Genomic DNA, 21,756 nt, shown 5'->3' with positions numbered 1-21,756 from the left:
GACACATATAAAACCATCGGTTAGTTGGGCCACATAAAACAAAATTAGTAGGAGCAAGAGAATCATATGGTATATAATTTGTCTTCAAGCGATGGTATCGAACATTTCTTTTTGTGTCTTTCTCATAACATGATACTGCTGTATGGGCTCTTCTTTAACCTAATGCAATTGAAGGGTTCAGAACATAGTGAGCCAATTGCCATTTCTTAAAATACAGAAAATTAAATTTCAGGAACTCTCATAATTTGCAGAAACAGATTACAAAGAATACAGCATATACCTTATCGATTACAACACCCAATAATTCACTTTAAAAAAACCCTAAAAATATCAAAACACTAATTAAAAAGGAATAAATACCGTTACATGCCGGTCTTTAGCATCCTACAGTATTCCCTGGAAGGAACTCGCGAGTCAACTGGGAGCACCCAGCCAGTGGGCATAGCGACAGTCTTTCCCCTCGATTGTTTTCCTCATCTGGTTTCCCTGTGTGCCACGAAGATTCCAGTACTTCATTACCAGGATATAAAAACAGGTCTGCCATGAGAAGAGAGGTAATGTAGTGGAATTGGAGAGCAGTACTGCTGTCGCTGTCCAGCGCAGTAACTGCCATTATTCAATCTCCTTCTAACATTTATGATATAAGAAAGATCCATGTGGGCCAATTAAAGAATTACGCCCTTCTTAGTAGAACTACTCTTGCCTTTTTCTTTCTACTATTTCTAATGCTTCATTTTAAATTTTATTTACATCTCTCCTCGCTGACCACCAATGTTGAACCATCCCATCATACATGTAAGGGAGTCATTTCGGCCAACGGTAGGGACAAATATTGTATTAACCTTTCCCCTCACCCTTACTGGAGCTTTGTGTGTACATTTTCCCCTTCCCTCCATCTTCCTTGTCTGTTTTCCTTCTTTATTGTATACATATTATGTTTTTTGTATATCAAGAATATTTCTGTTGCACTCTCTTGATTTCTCTTTCAGTCCATCTCTAATGTTGGTCCAGGCCTTCATTCTGGCATTCTCCATCTATCGTGCATCTAACGCAGTTGGCACTGCTATGGGAGGATCTTCAGATATGCCTTGGCCTGTCCTGGACCATGAAGTCTGCTTTCTTCGTCCTACATTCTGCCTTCATCAACATGCCGAAAAAATCCAAGAGGAATTTTTTCTTCTGGGGAAGCACTTCTTCTCTTCAAACTACTGGCTTCGTGCATGATTTCTTCACCTGCTCACTTCCGGCATCTGGCATTTAATATCTTCAAATTTGCTAATTTATTAATCCTGTTTCTACGGGCATCACTCTAAGAAGATGCTAGGCTGCTAGAAACAATGCATTTCAACTAACCACAAACCACTGTACTTACTTAGCTCATCAGCTTGCTGTTCGCCGGCCCACGTCATGTGACCCTGATGTCACTGGACTCACTGCACAATGTCACATCACAAGGGAACCTTCTTATACATCCTGACTGCCTCTCCTTTATGATCTGTGTAAATATTGTGGTAAAGGCTTATGAAATCGTTCGGCATCAAGTGGTGGTTAGCGAGTTAAGAAGCGCATGCTGGTTGAGCTGGTTCATCACTTTCTACCTAATGTGAACAGGGGTGCTATTAATAATGGCTTTTTCTATAATTTTCAAGACTAACTCTGGAAGTCAGTATGAACTTTGATATAGGGTGTGTTTCCCAGTTATTACGTTATATTCCTTATGGATTTTTTGTTCGTGGACAGGACTTGCAGCAATTCAGAGGAGAACTAATAAATTAAAGGATATTACTTGGCTTGTTCAAATTATGGAATGTTTTCGCATATTGACACGTGCTGGGAGATGAGTTGGAACTGTCACTCGACCATAGTGTTCTTTTTCATTTAACTGTCTGGCCAACTTGGAGTGTGACTCGTTCGGCCTTGAATATTTTAAGCAACACATTGATGTTAGTGTGTGCAACCTCCTCAATGAATTCTACCAGCCTTAGAGCTGGAGCCCACTGTGACGGCAAGCTTTAAACTGAACTCTATATTGGTGAATTGAACCTGAAAAATGTTCCTGTAGGAGCCTTTCTCTTATTTGTAGTGTCCCTCTCTCTCTTTCTTTATGAATGTATTCGAACTTCTTCAATGATTTTTCAAGATCCTTTAGTTTAAAAATTGTAACATTTTATTAAGATATTTGTCTAGCCTACCCCCTCTCCCCCTCTCTTCTCTTGCAGGTTGTGAAATAAATTATACCTTCATCCCCTTTCGTTATATGCTGGCCGTGTTAATTGTTTCAATTTGTAATTAGGCAGTTAATCCTTTTATCTCGTCATTATTAGCCTATTAAGGCTCAGAGTTTATCCATCATAGGCTTATTGCTCAGATACTTTTAATAACTTCAGAATCAGCTGTAGCAATCATTCAATCATATGTATTTGCCATTCTTTTTTTTTTGCTAGTTGCTTTACGTCGCACCGACACAGATAGGTCTTATGGCGACGATGGGAAAGGAAGGGCTAGGAGTGGGAAGGAAGCAGCTGTGGCCTTAATTAAGGTACAGCCCCAGCATTTGCCTGGTGTGAAAATGGGAAACCACGGAAAACCATTTTCAGGGTTGCCGACAGTGGGGTTCAAACCTACTATCTCCCGAATACTGGATACTGGCCGCACTTAAGCGACTGCAGCTATCGAGCTCGGTTATTTGCCATTCTAGTCACCCTTTATACTAAAGAAGTAAACTATGGTAACACCCTAATCACTTAGTTAATCCTGGTCCTTGGTCCCTACCAGGAGCTATTATGAGCTACAGCAACAACTATAGGAATAATCAAATGATTCCACCAATATGACAACTCCGTTCTATTTCTCGGACTAACTCTAATTACCTTAACTATAATTCAAAGATGGCAAGACATTACACGTTGAGACCTGTGCAGAATCTCTTTTAAGGAATGTTTACTGTACGATGTGGAATGTTGTTGTAGAATATTTTAGTTGTATTCCGTTTACCTACCTAGCCTGTATAGTGTAGAATACTATTCTGGAATGTTTTGTTGTATTCCCTTTATCTACGTAAGTAACTACTAGATTGTAAATTATTATTGTTCGGTGACATCTGTAATATTCCAGAAAGGTTGTGATGCAGACTTTTGGAAAAGAGTGTGTTGGCCCCTGTCAATTCTAGAAGCATGTCCTTACTAATTCTGGAAGATGGAAAGTTCGCGATTAATGTCTGCCTATGTTCTGGAATATTGTGAAAAACATCGCGGCTAGATAAAGAGTTTTGATTGGTGGATCTGGGTGGCGAGAGGGAGGCTCCTGTGCTCTGACTGGTCACTCGGTAATCACACTGGAGCCAGCTTTGCCTTTTTAAGAGTGCGAGGCAAGCTTTCATCATCTTTTGTTCTCTCGTCAGTACAGCGATTAGACGCACATCGGCGAATCCCCCCTCCCAGGATGGGCTACCTTGGGGTAAGCACTGTTGATCTCAGTTCCACTTTAATTTATATTTAATGTTCGCTTGTATTTTCACATAGGAGTTTACCCTACTCGCCCAGACTTGCCAATCAATTACTTCAGATGCCTTAGCTTTTCAGCTGGGCTTGCCTGTTTGCTTTCGAGGCATTCCCCTTTCCTTTGTTTTGCAAAACATGTAATTTGTAGATTAATTTAATTTACCTCGGGGTTTGCCTCTAGTAACTCCGTGTCACTTGATGCACGCTAGTTTTTCCGCTGCCCTGTATCAAAAGTGTTTTTGGTGTGGGAGCAAGTTGAACTGGCCTCCGCACCAAGTTTAAATATTTCTGATTTCCGCCTATTTCCTTTATGTGGCTCAGATGTCTTAGAAAGCACGTTAACTTTCATTTAATATTGTACGTGTATCCCGTGTTTCCTCTTACCCTCAAATTGTATTGTAGAAGTTGCATTATGTGAAGACATCTCTAGTGTCCCTCTTGACCTAATAGCAAAGCTCTTGGCAAAGTACATCTAACTTGTATTTTGGATATGTTGTAACTGGATTGTTTGGACAGATGAATTTGTTCGAAACCTACCTTGTAATGTTTATTGTGGGAAAATAATATCTCAAATCAAGGCATCACTGTTGATTTTTCTAGAAAACTGCAAGCTTCGTATCCCAATGCCCCTGGTAGGTTTCCCAGCCCCACTCCACATGCCTTTATTATAGTCGTCACTCTGGCCAACCTGACATTTATTTGTGCATACTGGTGTAGTCCATCTGATGTTTATGGTGTGTTAAGGTATTAAAGTGCTGTGTAATTTGATTTGTTTTCCTCTTTTCTTAACTGTGTATTGTGTAACTGCTGGAAACCAGTTACACACTGATGGAACTTTTCAAGGCCATTACACCCTCCAATCGATTTACAATCAATATACGCATCGCAATATACAAGTTTCAATAAACACTGCACATTCGCGTGCATTTCTCATATTAGTAAACTCAATATTTCATTTGAAAGTTGCCAATGAGCCAAGGACTTCCAGCCACTTGCGTACAGAGTCGAAATGGCGGGATTTGAAAACAAATGTTTGAAGATCATGAAAAAATAAGCTAAAATCGGAAGAAATAATACAATAATCGGGAGGCGGAAAAAGGGATTACGATGAGGAATAATACTATTTATTGTCTCTGAAGTATTCTTCTTTATCTCAGTCTTCTGAGCCTTCTTCCAGAACAGCCTCTTACCTAGAATTGATTGGTAGTCTATGACCACCATTTTAGCATACTTGCCAACTTTACAAAACCAAAAATCAGGAGATGTTGATACGAAAATCAGGAAAAATCAGGAGATATAACTGGTCAAAACTGTTTATTATACATGCCTTGTGCAATACAGGAGTACTATGGTATATAGTATAACACTTATTGTCTCAAAACCCGACTGTTGCTATACGAGGCTACAAGGCTAAAAATTACACATCTCTATTCTCTCACAGGAAGTATGTGAGTGAGATTATCGGTCTCTGATAAGGCTTCTGAAAATAGTATGAACTCACGCTCCACATGTGTGAATCAGTCATGCGCTTAGATGCCATTGCTTAACAAATGTAGAGATTAATACTTTGCATCACCTGCCTGCACAATTATGCGAAGCACAATGCTATTTTTATCAAGTAATAAAATCAAATTTGCCAGAATTGTCTCCAAATAGCTCCTAAAGTCTCTAAAAAGTCGCTAGTCGCTATCGTTAAAATTCTATCAAATTACTAAAATAGACTCCAAATCTAGCAACTAGTCTCTAGAATTGACTAGACCGATGTGAAGGAATGCGAATATAGCACACGAGAATGAGAGATTTACAATCGATACACGCATCGCAATATACAAGTTTCAATAAACATTGCACATTTGCGTACATTTCTCATATTAGTAAACTCAATATTTCATTTGAAAGCTGCCAATGAGCTAAGGACTTCCAGCCACTTGCGTACAGAGTCGAAATGGCAGGATTTGAAAACAAATGTTTGAAGATCATGAAAAAATAAGCTAAACTCGGAAGAAATAATAGAATAATCGGGAGGCGGGAAAACTGTCAAAAATCGGGAGTCTCCTGCCTAAATCGGGAAAGTTGGCAGGTATGCATTAGGGCCCTTTCACACGATCCACTGTTTTCCACGCCACTCCACTCCACTCCACCAGAGGTGTAGAGAAAGGCCGGTAGCGTTCACACGAGACACTTCATGTGGCGCAACCTCCGTCCACTCTCGTCAACAGCAGGCTGCTGTCAACCGGCCTTAAGTGTCTTCCACTCTGGGCGACCGGAAGCTCACTGAATATGATTAGTTTGTTCAGACGGTCAACATATGAGCTACAAGTTTAAAGATTTTGTTTCAAAATGTCGATTCCATTCATAGATACTGAAAAGTTAATAACAGAAATACAAAATCATCCTTGTCAGTGGGATTAACGAACAACAGACTATTCAAATAAAATAAAAGGCTTCAAATGTGGATTGAAGTTTCCCATGAAGTGATTCCACTTTTTGCCGAACTGTACAACTCCAAAGAGAGAGAAGTTGATAACTACAGAAATAGGCTATATGTGTTATATATTAACTATTTATTCAATATTACAATAACATGGGTCATTGAAAAATAATTAATCGAGGTATTTTAGCAGTCTTCATTTCAAAAGAATTGCTTCCAATTAAATTACATAATAGCATTTTCTTATTCGGACCGAACACGATAGCTGCAGTCGCTTATGTGCAGCCGTTATCCAGTATTCAGGAGATAGTGGGTTCGAACCCAACTGTCGGTAGCCCTGAAGACAGTTTTCTGTGGTTTCCCATTTTCACACTAGGCAAATGCTGGGGCTGTACCTTAATTAAGACCACGGCCTCTTCCTTCCCACTCCTAGCCCTTTCCTGTCCCATCGTCGCCATAAGACCTATCTGTGTCGGTGCGACATACAGCAACTTGTAAAAAAAAAATGATCTTATTCGTGAGAACTACCAGTGTTTTATTTACGGAAGGTAAGTGTAGGTAGCAAGGCCATACTGGTAGCTCACTAAATCAGTCGTTCAAACGGTCAACATTGTGTGCGTCACAAGTTTGAAGTTTTTGTTTCAAAATATCGGCGGAATACATTTTCTCATGTTGGTGTCCTGACGCTGTAAACTAGCTTCAAGGATTGACAACAATTCAAACAAATTCCAACTCATACAAAAGTAATTAAAGAACATTTTTGGATCACTAGTACGTTCATGTAGAAGAACGATGAGCTCCTCGTTCTACGTGCGTATGAATTCAATGGATGGACCCAATGAACCTTAGTAATCTTCTTTCACCTCAACCTTCCTTTCGTAAGAATATAAATCCCGAGGATAACATTTGCATCCATGGACCAGATTCAAAACCGAGATGCAAAATATGTGGTGGGGACTAGAAGTTGCCGGCAAGTTGACGGAAGTGGACAGCAAGTGTCTGAGGAGTGGAGTGGAGTGACGTGCTGTGGCGTAGAAAGCAAGTGGACCGTGTGAAAGGAGCCTTGGGTATTCAACCATTTGACCCACTACAAATTCCCCCCCTACTCAACACACTACTATTCTTTTTGCCTTTGGTGTAACAGTTACATGAGATCACCACAGCTTAATAGAAGGAAATTACAGCCAAGCTACTCAAAGACTATTTTTCACAATCTTACTAGGCATCAACTTCACAATCCTTCTAGCCTATGAATATACTGAAGCCCCTTTCACAAATGTGACACTGTGTACAGATCAACCTTCTTTACAGCAATCAGCTTCCATGGACTTCATGTCATCATTGGAACTACCTTCCTCTTAACATGTTTAATACGACACCTAATATATCACTTTTCCATCAATCACCATTTTGGATTCAAAGCAGCTGCATGATACTGACACTGTTGATGTAATATGATTACACTAGCCTGCAAAATAAAACTTTTTGTGCGGTAAAAATAAAACTAGGTGGGTTTTATGAATTTGTTAACGCAGAATTCGAGAAAAAAATTAGTTTTGGCGAATCACGTCTGGTTTGGTGGCAATTTTACAAAATATTATTTTGTTCTTATGTAAAATTGTTGATACTTAGTATTGAAACTGAAGCAAAAATACCTATTTAGTTTCGACTGTACAGTTGCTTTTAAATTAATATAACCGTACCTTGAATAAAAATTAGATGGTTAAACATACATAGTTTTGTTACATTATGTGCAGGTTAGATTCACACCTCCGTCTTTTCCCGTTTTCCGTGGAATTTCCGGGTTTTTGAAGTTCTTGAATGATCTCTAGAAGGGTCGTCTCGTGCAAATGACCAACAGTAATCGGCCATCATATTCACATCCCAACGTCCCTGATAGCGTCGTTCTGCATCTTTGAGATCCTGGTGAAACCTTTCACCTTGTTCTTCACTGACAGCTCCTAAATTTAGAGGGAACTAATCCATATGCGAAGCTAAGAAATGAAGCTTAAGGCTCATATTACAACCGAGTTCCTTAAACTTTACCAACATTTTTCTTACAATTTTTTTGTATTGAGGGTCCTTAATGTTGCCAAGGAATTTCGTCACTACATCTTTGAATGCGTTCCATGCCTCTTTCTCAATTTTGGTCATCGTGTCTGTGAAAATTTTATCCTTCATCTGTTTATGAATCTGTGGTCCATCAAATACGCCTTCTTTGATTTTTGCATCTAATAATGAGGGAAATTTAGTGGCTAAATATTGGAAGCATAGGCTACTTTTATCTCATGCCTCGACATACAGTTTCATCAATCCAAATTTGATGTGCAACGGTGGAAGTAGAATTTTTTCACGGTCAATAAGACTTACATTCAAGACATTTTTGGATTCTGGTTGTAGTTGTTTCCTCTCTGTCCAATTCACTGTATCTCAATGTTTATCCCGTGCCCTGCTATCCCATTCGCATAGGAAACAGGGAAATTTTGTATAGCCTTTTTGTTGTCCCAGCAACAATCCAATGATCTTCAAATCACCGCAAATTTGCCACCCATGCTCATGATATTTAATTTTTTCAAGCATCAACTTTAAGGTCTCGTATGTTTCAGACATTTTTGTGGAGTGTGCAAGTGGACGGATGCCAGAACATTTGTATTATGAAGCAAAACAGCCTTTAAATTTATTTTGGAAGAGTCAATAAAAACACACCAGTTACTAGGATCATACTCTTTCACTCCCAATCGATGTAGAAGATTTGAAACATCCGTACAAAATACAAGTTCATCTTCTTAAGTATAATACTTTCAGACTGTTATCTTTGAAAGGAAACTGCTTTATCAGTCCATCATAAACATTGCATAAGGGCTCGGGCTTTTAACATGTCTGATTATTCAAGTGGTCTAAGATGAAAGACCTACATACCTCGCGGTCTATTGCGTATCTGGGGGAGTTTGTTATGAATTTACCAGGAAATCCCCAACTACAAAATGAAAATTTAGACAGCAATAAACCTATAATAAAATGCAAACAATAACAAATCGAATCACATAATTGTATTCTAAAAAAAGTTGCGCGAGAACATCTCTCAACATTACATCTTACGAATTCATGCAGATACTAAAACACCGAATTGCGTCCAAACTAGACATGATAGGAAAAAAATAGCATCATTTTCGGAATCAGGGCAGCGATTTTCATAAGATCACATATTTTCTATTTTACCGCAAAATCATGTTGGCTAGTGTTATTCTTGTATATTTCTACACAGTTCAAAAAAATTAGGTGAACATATTTTGCAATGTCTGGTATGTGAGCGTTAATTTGGTAGATGGGGTTCCAATGGTCGTATAGCACACCTTGAGACCTTAGGTACTCAGGATATGTCAGATCGAAGTTATACTCTATCTGTAGGCATAGCCATGCATTAAACTGTCAGGTGACCCCTCAAAATAAAGTGAATAGCGGTGTGTCCATATGTCGTGAGGTAAACAGACTACTGTGGTCATTTGAGCACATTGTACGCAAACCAGCACATCCCATGAGACATCTTAGCAAGGTTCAAGTCGCAAGCGCCGTCACCTTGATCCAGAAAGGATGGACTTTTCGTAGTGTCGCTGTGGATCTCAATGTCTTCCCGTCAGTTATTCAACGCTTGTGGAATCGCTACAATGAGACTGGCCAGTTCACAAGGAGGGGTGGAGAAGGTCATGGACGCATGACAACCCCACAGGATGACCGATATCTGACCATCTGTAGGTTGCGGCGTCATTCAGCAACTTCCAGAGAACTGCAACAAGATCTCAGGAAGGTCACTGGAGTCACAGTGTCTGACCAAACAGTAAGGAACAGGTGAAGAGAAGTGTCCTTACGACCCAGACGTCTGGTTCGAGTGCCCCGTTTAATGCAGCAACATCGCGCAGCTCTCCTTCTGTTTGCCCGTACCCACGTCAACTGGCAACTTTGCCAATGGAGACCAGCGTTGTTCACAGACGAGTCCAGACTTCCCCTGTTACAGCGTGATGAACATCAACGTGTATAGAGACGACGTGGTGAGCAGTATATGCCAAATGTTGTCCAGGAAGGCAACCAATTTGGACGAGGTTTTGTGATGGTGTGGGGTGGCATCAGTATTGATGGCCATACGGATCTTGTCGTCGTCCGTGGTAATTTTACTGCTGTGGGGTACATCGAACAGATACTGCTACAGCATGTGTTGGTTGCTGCATACGGTGTTGGCCCTGAATTCGTACTCGTGCACGACAATGCCAGGGCTCATGTAGCGCGCATCACCAGAGCTGTCTTGCGAGAACTGGACATTCAAGAGATGGAATGGCCAGCATTGAGTCCCAAACTTAATCCCATCGAGCATGTGTGAGATAGGTTTGACAGAAGTGTTCCCGGCGTCCTGTTCTACCACAGACTCTCCAAGACCTCGAACAGGCTCTCATTGAAGAATGGGACCTGATACCATCACGTGATCTCTGTCGACTTATACGGAGCATGCTACGTACGTGCTAAGCTGTGATAAATGCATGTGAAGGACATACACCATACTGAAGCTCTCCAAATGTGATAAAAATCCACCCTGGAGCTCTGTTATCACTTTGTTTTCGCCCATATTTGGATATTTCCGTTTGTGTTCTGAAAATGAATGCGAATCCACCGATGTTCTTTTGTATACTTCAATGGCAAGGAATAAACGTTTAGTTGGTAATATACCTGGGTGTGAGGTATTGTTTTGTTTAGCAAGGCATATGTTCAAAAACATGTTCCCTAATTGTTTTTAAATGTGTATTTACTGATGAGGGTGATAACATTTATTTAGTACACTAGTGTCCAAAAGTTAAGCATAATAACTGAACGAGGTCATACCGCCTGATAGGAATGTCAGATGGATTGCTGAACAAACGGAAGCTGACTCACACACCATATGTCACATAACTTGTCCAAAAAACAGTGTCGGAAAGGTTGTGATAGCTAAGGTACACCTTTGACAACTAAGAAAACTTGGCAATGTCTTCCACAACAAAATATGCTATTAATAGGATGTATGCTTCACAGCGACGTGGCATGCTCACTATCAGATGGTTCAAGAACTCTTGTGGCAGTCGATTCCATTCCTCTGAAAGGGCAATGCAAAGGTCTTGGAAGGTCCGAGGTGGAGGTTGATGGAATGCAATTCGCCTCCCCAAAGCATCCCAGGCATGTTCTATAGGATTCAGATCCGCAGACCTCGCTGGCCAGTCCATGCAATGAATGTCTTCCCCATCCAGAAATTCATCCACTAGAGCAGCGCAGTGTGGTCAGGCATTATCGTTCACTAAGAGGAAGTCTGGACCAACCGCACCTCTGAAGAGTCGAACATGTGGTCTCATCAAGGGTTATGAACTTCACGTTGTTGGTCTGTATTGAACTGAGATAACATATAAATAATGCACAGGAGAGTTTTCCACCTATTATATACTAAGTTGTATTTACAATGTTATTTACATTACATAGGACTAGTTTCAACCCTACTCGGGGTCATCATCAGCCATATTAAACGTACACAATATTTGGCAAAATTCTAAAACATGTTTCTAAGCAGTAAGAATCTTATGAATATGTAATTTACAATATGAAGTGTTTTTGAATTAGGCAAGGGTTATGGCGCTCAAAATGTTGCAAATGAAAAAGAAATATTACGTATGACGTAGGTGAATAATAAAAGTACACTAAACATGCTAAAAAGTCTGGAATAAAAGTACAAATGAGGTGCTCTGTGTTGTAGGTTAAATTTTTTTAGTATGATTATAGACTCATGGAATTCAGTAGGTTCTGGTAATATATAATGGTTGTGGACCGAGTGCTATGGTACTAAGAATGAACACAATGTAAAATGACACACATATCAAAATATACAAGTATGTACAATGTCTGAGTAACAAAATGTGTAGTTGATACTCTCTAGGAGAAGAGTCGACTATACACCGTATCAGCTTAAGCGGAGAATTTGGCACTTGGTGTATTAAGTAACCAAGCCATGTTGATAGGGCTGCATGGTTGATTGTTGGAATTGTGCAGACTGAATATGAAGTTATTGAGTTCTTGAAACACTGCGCGTGGTGATATTAATTGTTGGAACTCTCAGTTCATAGTGGAAAACAAATTGGACCTATTAAAATTGAGAAAAGCCAGTAAAATGCAAAGTGCGCGGAAAGAGGAAAAGATTACCACAAAAAAATGGACACTCACCTCACGCTGCGGTGTGTGTAGCTTAGCTGATAGTGTGCGACTGGTGCCAGAAGGAGAAATATGGGCGGTGAGGATGGCAGGCTGAAAATGGTTTTCCGTGGTTTCCCATTTTCACACCAGGCAAATGCTGGGGCTGTACCTTAATTAAGGCCACGGCCGCTTCCTTCCAAATCCTAGGCCTTTCCTATCCCATCGTCGCCATAAGACCTATCTGTGTCGGCGCGACGTAAAGCCCCTAGCAAAAAAAAAAAAAAAGAGGATGGCAGGCGCATGCGGGTTGGGTAAAGTGGAGGTGGCTAGAGAGGGGATTGGGTGGGGGTGGTTGGAAGAGGGAGGAGGGGGCATTTTAAGGCGGAGCTGAAGGGTGTGGGGAAAAAGGGTAATTGTTTCGGAAAAGTACCTTTAATTAAATTTAGGATTGAGTTCTGGTTGGCTGAATTATTTTTTTCTGAGAAAGCATAAATAAATTGAAATGTTGGGTTTCTCTGAGATTTCATTGAGATTGTAATTGGCGTTAAAATATTGGTCTAGGTGTACGTAGTAATTTTCCATTATGTTGAGTAAAGGACCCTTATTTGCTAATTCCAGGATGTCCATGTCCTGTTCTATATTGATAAAATTATGGTTATAATCTTGCATGTGTTGACCGATAGCTGAAAACTTATTGTATTTTATTGCGTTAGTGTGCTCATGGTATCTTATATTGAAGTTTCTTCCGGTCTGCCCAATGTAGGATTTTTCACAGGTATTGCATTTGATCCTATAAACTCCTGATTTAAAAAAACTGCTGGTCTTGTTGATATGTGAAGTATTGTGTAAAACGTTCATGTTCTTATTGTTGGTTTTGAAAGCTATTTTAATGCCTTGTTTCTTAAAGATATTGGTTAACTTGTAAATATCATTGTTGAACGTGAAGGTGGAAAATGTTAGAGGTATAGTTATTTCTTTTTGGAGGGTAGTTTTAGGGCGATGTTTGCGTTTAATTGATTATCCTTTCTATAAAATGATTGCTGAAGCCGTTGAATTTTGCAATTCCGCGGATTGTGTTAAGTTCATTCTTTAGATCTTTCTTGGACATAGGTATGCTAAAAGCTCAATGAACTAGGTTATTGTATGTAGCTCATTTGTGGGACTGGGGGTGCATTGAATCTTGACGCATGGTGGAAGCTGTTTGAGTAGGTTTTCTGAATATTTTATAACTGAAAGAATCTGAGTTTCTAGTGATAGTTAAATCTAGAAAGTTAATTTTTTAATTTGATTCGGATTCTAGTGTGAATTTGATATGAGGATCAATATTGTTGAGTCTTAGGAGGGTGGTGGAAGCGTTAATTGATTTTTCATCCATGATTACGAAAACATCATCAATATATCTGGCGCAGAAGTGAATGTTGTGAAATTCATTGTCAATTTTGGTGTGTTCGAGGAAATCTAGGTATATTTCTGCCAAGATGCCTGAGGTCGGTGGTCCCATTGCCAAACCATCCTGTTGGTATATGACATTGTGGAAAGTGAAAAAGTTATTGTTGACAATTAGTTTTAATACTGTGATGAAATCTTGTATCTCTGGTTTGTTTAAGTGGCTGTTTTTTGTTTAAATTGTTTTCAATTATCGGAATTAATTTTGATACTTGTGTACATATTTACAATATCGAAAGAGTGAATCGAGTAATCAGGTTGCATACTGAACTTGTTTAGTTTTTCTACTAGCTCTGATGGTTTTTAATAGATTTTTGAATAAAAATTGATAGTTTTTTCTTAAGAAAGTTTGGATGAATTGTGGTATTTTGGATAAGGGACTTGGTCTATAGTTGATAATTGGGTGAATGGGAACGCCGGCATTGTGTATTTTGGGGAGAGCTTTAGCAGTGGAGAGACCCGAGTTCATATGTATGAGTTTGGATTTATCCTGTGAAGTAAATAAAAATGAAGTGTTTTTAAGAGTTTGTTTAGGCAGTCTTTGAATTTTTGTGTGGGGTCTTTTTTGATTACAGAAAAGGAGCTATCTGTGAAAAGGTTTTTTTGTTTTATTAATATATTCTTTTTTATCCATAATTACTGTTGCATTGCCTTTGTCGGCTTTGGTTATTATAAGTTCGTTTGATTTTCTTTTTGAGGGCGTATATGCGCTTTTGTTTAGCTATTTTTTCCTTATTATTGAGAGAATTCGTAGGGTTGGTTAAATTGGAGAGGATGTTGCTCAGTTCCCTTTTAACATCGGTTCTAACTTCATTTTGTGTATCTTCCGGCATTTTGCTTATGGCTAGGTCTGATTCTGTAATCATAAAGGTGGCTATGTTGAGGCTGTTCAAATTGAATTTGAACACTCAACTTTAGCCAAATGACCCAAACACAACTGGCCCAGCTATTGAGCTCAGATTTAGCCAAATATTGTGTATGTTTAATATGGCTGATGATGACCCCAAGTAGGGTTGAAACTAATCTCATGTAATGTAAATAACATTGTAAATACAACTTAGTGTTGAATAGGTGGAAAACTCTCCTGTGCATTATTTATATGGGGTCTCAGTACCTCATCTCTGTATCTCTGAGCGTTAACAGTGTTCCTCAGACCATCCATGAAGATGTGCAGGTCCGTGCGGCCATTCAACATGACGCCGCCCCACATCATGACGCCACCACCACCATACTGGTCCCATTCCACAAAGTTCCTGTGGTTGTATCAGTTACCCGGTTCTCTCCAGATTAATGTGCGACGGGAATCGTTCTGGAAACTGAAGCAGGATTCATTTGTGAAGAGCACATGCCTCAATTTATTCATGGTCCAGTTTCGATGTTGACGGCTCCACAGTAAACGGGTCCATCTCTGTGCTGGAGTGAGCGGGACGCACATCACTGGACGTCGGGCAAACAGCCCTGCTGTTCTGAGCCTCTGGTACACAGTTTGCTGGGAAACGGCAACCCGAGGTGGCTGCAAGCTCTGCCGACAATTGTCTTGCAGGTGCACTATGATTTCGTCAGGTGGTTAAGGCCAGATATTGGTCCTGCTGTGGGGTGGTTACCCTTGGTCGATCTGGTACTGGCCTACGACTAATATCTCCTGTGTCTTGAAATCATCTCCAAAGCCTGGAAATGACACTTTGTGATTCAAGGATACGGCGACTTCGGTCTGCGTCTAACCTGTTTCGAGCAGCCGAGTATTCTACCCTGCTAAACTAGGTCCAAATAGCGTTCATCACGAGGCTACACTCCGCACACTATAACAGGGCATACACGACTGAGGGAATATGGGGCGCAGGCACTGGCTGTGTTTACCGTGCGGTTATGCCGCTAGTCAAAGCAGGGAACACTCCTTTCCTATACAGAGCAAACACGTAAGGTTGGTAGGTGCATATGTCGTGTGATTTGCGGTGTATTTCCTTTTGCCCTACTTACTTACTCATAACTTATGCTTAACTTTGGGACATCAACATCTATCCTATCTAAAAAAAAAATTAATGACCAAGAGAAAAGTTTGCCTTCTGAACGCGGATTTGACCCTAAAAGCTCGACACGCCTCCCCTTCTCCCTACGATTCTTCCTAATCGCCATAATCTTCCTTATCTTCGACATAAAAATCACCCTACTTCTTCTAGTTATCATCATTACAAACCTATGTTATTAAACAGTACATCATGAACAATCATTAGTATGTTCTTCGTACTTATTCTACTCCTAGGATTATATCACAAATGGAATCAGGGAGTCCTTGAATGAGCATACTAGGGTTATAGTTAACTATAACATTTGATATGCACTTAAAAAGGACTGATCATCAATCTAACTTAAATACATAAATACATATTTACCATGTCACATCAAGGATATATGAATAACCCAGACCATCTTTCTTTATATATGATTGTGAGAAATACAACACTGCCTGAGCAGACGCGTAATATTACAGATTTTGTGAAAGTCATATCATGCCTATTTTGGAATCATAGTAATGACAGCTACTTCTAATGATGATGGGTTTTAGATGGAGTTTTTATTACATCTAAAAACCATCATTATGAGTAAATATGCCTACCACAACATCCCTGCTACAACCATTAAATATTGCTACTTCTGTTTGTGATGTGAAGGGGTACTATTCTAAAAATAAAAAGCAAATCATGTATCCAGTTGTTTGGCCAGCCATTTTACCTGTGCCCCATGGGCCTGATGAACCAATCCTTCTGCGATCAGAAAATCTTGAACAGCTTTCATCCGAGTCTGATGTAGAAGTGAGGGAAATTGAAATGACACTAGTGTATATAAGTACAATTGTCTTCCAATCAAAAAGATTGATCAATTCAAAATAAATCTTCTGAATCATACTCACTGTTACATTATTCACAATCATCTTGACATCAATTGTAATGACATTAACATGTATCCCATCTAAAAAAATTAATGACCGAGAGAAAAGTTTGCCTTCTGAACGCGGATTTGACCCTAAAAGGTGTCCGCTTGCTGAGGACTGAAATACAGTTTCGGCCCACAGAACAAAATTTCAAAAAGTTGGTGAACAACTTCTTAAAGGGTGTTTTCCTTCATACCAGGAAATTTTTTGTTCAGTGCCGGTTGTCTGTTCAGTGATTCTCAAAGAATCGTATGCAAATTTGCAATGCTCTTACTGCAACAGCTGCAGTGAATGAAACTGGTGATTTTGTGGTGATTTCAAAGTTCTTACTATGCTGTTGGGTCAACAAACTGGTTGTACCAAATTTCCATGCTTTCTTTATCTGTGAAATAGCAGGGCACGAGTTGATCACTGGACTATGAAAAAGTGGCCACCTCAAGAAAATTTGGAAGAGTTCTAAGAATGTTGTGTACCAAAGACTTGCGAATCGTAAAGTTGTGCTGCTACCTTTCCACGTTAAGGTTGGCTGAATTAAACAGTTTGTAAAAGCTTTGAGGGAGGCTGTTTCAAGTATATGTGTGAGAAATTTCCACTACTGTGTGAAGCAAAATTAAAAGACAGTACTGTATATTTAATGGCCCTCATATAAGAAAACAGAAGTCTGATGCAGTATTTAAAAACACTATGGATGAAAAGGAGAAAGAAGCATGGATACCTTTCTGTAAAGTTGTTTCAAAATTTCTTAGTAACAAGGATCTTAATTAATGCAACATTGTGGCTAACATGTTTGAAGTATACGAGGGACTTCGTAATGTGTGTATCAAAATTCATTTTCTATCTTTACACCTAGATGATTTTCCCCAAAATCTAGGAATATTGTGTGAAGTTCAAGGTGAACAATTTCACAAGGATCTGCAGGGTTTCAAAAGGAGTTAGCAGGGACCCTGGAGCATCAGTATGCTTGCTGGTTATTGTTTGATGTTAAAGCGTGAAATACGACAAATATAAAAGAAAGAGGAGCAGGAGGACTTTCTCAACTAAGAAGCAAGTGGTGTAATTGTGCTAATTTATGCATCTGATAGTGAAGTAAACAAGACAAACAAGCAGGAACACTCTAGTGACATGTATGAACAACCATACACATTATTTCAGCAAGTTGTATTTTATAAATATTATTTTTTGAATTTGAAATATAAAAGTGAATTGAAAATGTTTGTGATGAAATACACATACTGTAATTATATAATACATTTAAAATGATTTTGCTAAAAAACCTGACATAATATAAGTAAACTGATGAAAATTCGCATTCAGCATGTCAACATTATAAATTTATAAACACATTATTTACTTTAGGCAACAAACCCCTGAGTTGTAATTTGCAGGCTAATGAAATTTGTCAACGTTGTGTAATGGTTAGTGTTATTAGCCACCATCCTGGAAATTTAAGACTGGGAGGAGGGCTGATATGTGGTTATAAAGTGGTATATGCAGCTCACCTCCATTGCAGGTATGCCTGAGAAGAGCTGCACTACCTCGGGACAAGGACACAAATTTACCTTCGGATCGATCAGGGATCATAATCTTAAAATGTTAATTCCCTTGGCTCAGGAACTGCGCATTGTCCCAACATCGCTGGAACTTACACAACACACTATCCTCTACCACAATACCATGCAGTTTCCCACACACAGTGGATACCGCCCGCCTTCTTCAGAAGGTCTGCTTTACAAGGGCTGCACCAGGCTAGCAATAATAATAAAAGACCAAAAAATAAACTATTTAGATTTAACCATCACCAGACACCCAACCTTTTTAAATTATAAGATTTTCAGAAAACCCACTCAAACTGCTTCTAATCTGCCAAGACTCAATACATCCACAGACTCACAAACGAGCAATTTATAACAGCTCAGTTCACCGAGCCTTTATTGTACCTACGTCTAACAAAAGATCTAAAAAACGAACTGAACACCATTTGAGGTATCACAAAATCCAATTGTTACAATAATTTTTTCATTGGAAGAATAACAAACAAATACAGACATCGTCCTTCGACCACATTAAAGAAAGAAAAATCCAACATCCCCTTAATCTCCACCTTCATGTTTAATGAAGAGATCTATAAAATCACTAACATTTTTAAGAAACACAATTTAAGAATAGCCTTTAAAACAAATAATAAAAGTGCAAATATCTTATACAATTCCACATCAGTTAACAGAATTAATCCTGATGATGATTGTTGTTTAAACGGGCCTAATATCGAGGTCATCGGCCCTAGAATTAATCCAAACCAAACCAAACCAAACCAAACCAAACCAAACCAAACCAAACCAAACCAAACCAAACCAAACACCATGGCACTACAGCCCTTGAAGGGCCTTGGCCTACCAAGTGACCGCTGCTCAGCCCGAAGGCCTGCAGATTACGAGGTGTCGTGTGGTCAGCATGACGAATCCTCCCAGCCGTTATTCTTGGCTTTCTAGAATAGGGCCGCTATCTCACCGTCAGATAGCTCCTCAATTCTAATCATGTAGGCTGAGTGGAACTCGAATCACCCCACAGGTCCAGGTGATCTGGCACGGGAATCGAACCCGGGGCCTCCAGGTGAGAGGCAGGCACGCTACCTCTACACCACGGGGCCGGCTAATAGAATTAATAGTTTCTCAAAATCAGGAGTTTACAGAATCAAGTGTAATAATTGCAATTTTTAGTATGTTAGACAGACTGGGAGAAGTTTCAACACAAGATATTCAGAACATATTAATGCCCAAAGATATAACAAATTCTCAGTAGTAGGTCAACACATGCAAGATTACAATCATAATTTTACTAACATAGAGCAAGATACAGAAATCCTTATGATATTAAACGAAGGCCCCCTACTTGATATAATGGAAAACTGTTTTATACATTTAGATCAGTATTTCAATTCAACATCAAGAATTTCATTGTTTGTTCCGTATTGAATTGAGATACACAAAGCAATAAATTTAAATATGAGGGTCCACCTATTTAATACAAAATATGTAGGAGTTTTAAATCGTCACATTATTTATTACATGGGAGCGGTTTCGGCATAATGAATGCCATCATCAGCCAAATAGGGAACTTACAACGAAATATATATAGTGGACATAATCATAACAGACACTATCATTAAAATGTGCTAAGTAACTTAAAGTGGATATCCATGTTATAAACAAACACTGTTTTTTACAACTATAAAACTTGATGGTCATATAACAACTATTTTTACAAGTTTAAAACTTGAAATTCATATATTAAAAGAAATTAAAAATCTAAACGCCCAATGTTGATTGTCTTAGACACTATGGTAACAATTTCTTAGTTAAATGTGGCATGTTGTAGCTGTGATTCACTTGTAATATTATGTATATAAGTAACAGGGTATTATGTATAGAAGTAACAGAGTTCTTTTTGAATGTTGTTCCACAAGAAAGATCAACTTGCATAAATTATGTAAGACACTGAGTTCAAACTTTGTTAATGTGGTGTAGTAATGTGGCTGGAAGAGTGGATCTCGTAGCAACATTTTGATGTTACAGATGTTAAAAGAAATGGTTCTCGATCCAGGACGGAACCTATAAGATAAAATATGCTTGAGATAGAGTTGGAAAAGAGATGGGGCAAGAAAGCTTTAACCCTTGCAGTCCAATTTTCTGTCATATGTTCCAACAGTCTGCTCCAAATTAATTTTGCACATTTATTCCTAGCCAGATTAAACTCAGAATTTTTATTAGTAATTATAATTATATTATTATTATGATTATTACCGTACATTCTATTGCATAGGAATTAGTTTCCGTAATACTTTTCATGGCCAGTGCAGGAGTAAAAAACAATACAGAACGTAATAAACTGAAGTGGAGTGATGCAGCTAGGCAGAACCTGCGATCCTCTAGTTTTCTGACCTAATGAATAACTTAGTCTAGGTGGTTCACTATCATGAAATGTTACATTCCGGTAAACACTATTGCCGTTTGCATTCCCATTTGTATGTGCGGAAGTATGTTCAGCATCACTATTACTGAAATTATCAACCCTGACCTGAGAAGCGTCATCATTGCCGTGTGCCGTATCTCCTCCTCCAACCCGGCCCATTAGCGTGTCTTCTTGCTTTTGTAGCATTCACTGGAACTTCCTCTTCTGAATATCTGGAAACAGCATATGATGGTCCGGGATCATTCCGCACTTTTTCGCACAGGTCCAGTCGCTAAAGTTTCACTTGCAATGCTGGAATTCACTACACCTTCATCTTCACTTGACAGTTCCCTAAACTTTTCATCTAATTCAAGTAAATAATCATCGTCACTGCTGTTTTAATAAACGTGCATACGTATTTTTTCTTCATTCACATTTGCCGATTTTATGTCGCAAATTCAACTGAGACAATTCGCTTTTACAGACAAACATGCCTAGTACAACACGTGTGCAGCACTACTCACTGTAAACACAGCTGACAGGCTGCGGGTAACCATGACGACACACGGCTACATATATCTCGTATTATATCGATGGAGATAATAGAATGGCTTCTTTTGTGCACAAAAATTTGTTCTAGAAACTCTAGGGATATCGATCAACCTCAATCAGGTCAAAGAACTTCAATAAATAACTTCTCATGTAGAATGAAACATAATGTCGAGGTGAGCTCGACGATGGACCGGTTACAATAAACCATGATGTTGAGGTCACCTCGACGTTAGACCGGAAAAGGTTAAGTAGAAAACTCATCTCAGGTGACAGGCTGTTAGTTGTAGAATTGATGAGGAACTAACCAGCTAGTCATATGCACAGCGATACGGTGGAGAGGGAGGGAAGGGACAGGGTGTTTTGGGTTGGAGGAGGGGGGAACAGGGTAATGGAGGACATACAATCAGATGGGCGCGGGGGACGACATGCAAGCGTGTTACATCCTGTCTGAAAAATTGATCGGTGTCTAGGTAATTTAACGTTGTTTAATACAGCAATAGGCTAAGCATGTCAAACAAAATTTTCAGTTTTTTAAATATATCATTGAGATTTAGGTTTAGATTATAATACTGATCGAGGTGAATATAGCGATTTTCGGTAATGCCTAGTAAAGGGCCTTTGTTTAATATTTCAATGATATCCATGCCTTGATCAATACCATAGAATTTATGTTTGCAGTCATGTGCGTGTTGGCCTACTGCAGAGAATCTTTTATATTTACTGTAATTGCATTCACATGTTCCATGTAT

General features: G+C 39.1%; 1 protein-coding gene and 1 long non-coding RNA gene across 4 annotated transcripts in view; one reads left to right on the top strand and one right to left on the bottom strand.

Annotated features, from left to right (window-relative positions):
- LOC136858535 (uncharacterized) overlaps positions 1-4,079 on the top strand; it is a 59,488-nt gene extending 55,409 nt beyond the window's left edge. For both annotated transcript variants that reach the window (XR_010858645.2, XR_010858646.2), the window contains exon 3: positions 990-4,079. This is a non-coding gene — a long non-coding RNA (uncharacterized lncRNA). The remainder of the gene's footprint in view (positions 1-989) is intronic.
- Positions 1-21,756, bottom strand: part of LOC136858534 (HMG box-containing protein 4) — a 387,970-nt gene that overhangs the window by 33,917 nt on the left and 332,297 nt on the right. The window lies entirely within an intron of this gene.

The sequence above is a fragment of the Anabrus simplex genome, chromosome 1, assembly GCF_040414725.1.
Source record: "Anabrus simplex isolate iqAnaSimp1 chromosome 1, ASM4041472v1, whole genome shotgun sequence".
Taxonomy (NCBI): Eukaryota; Metazoa; Arthropoda; class Insecta; order Orthoptera; family Tettigoniidae; genus Anabrus; species Anabrus simplex.
This window is presented reverse-complemented; position numbering and strand designations above follow the sequence as displayed.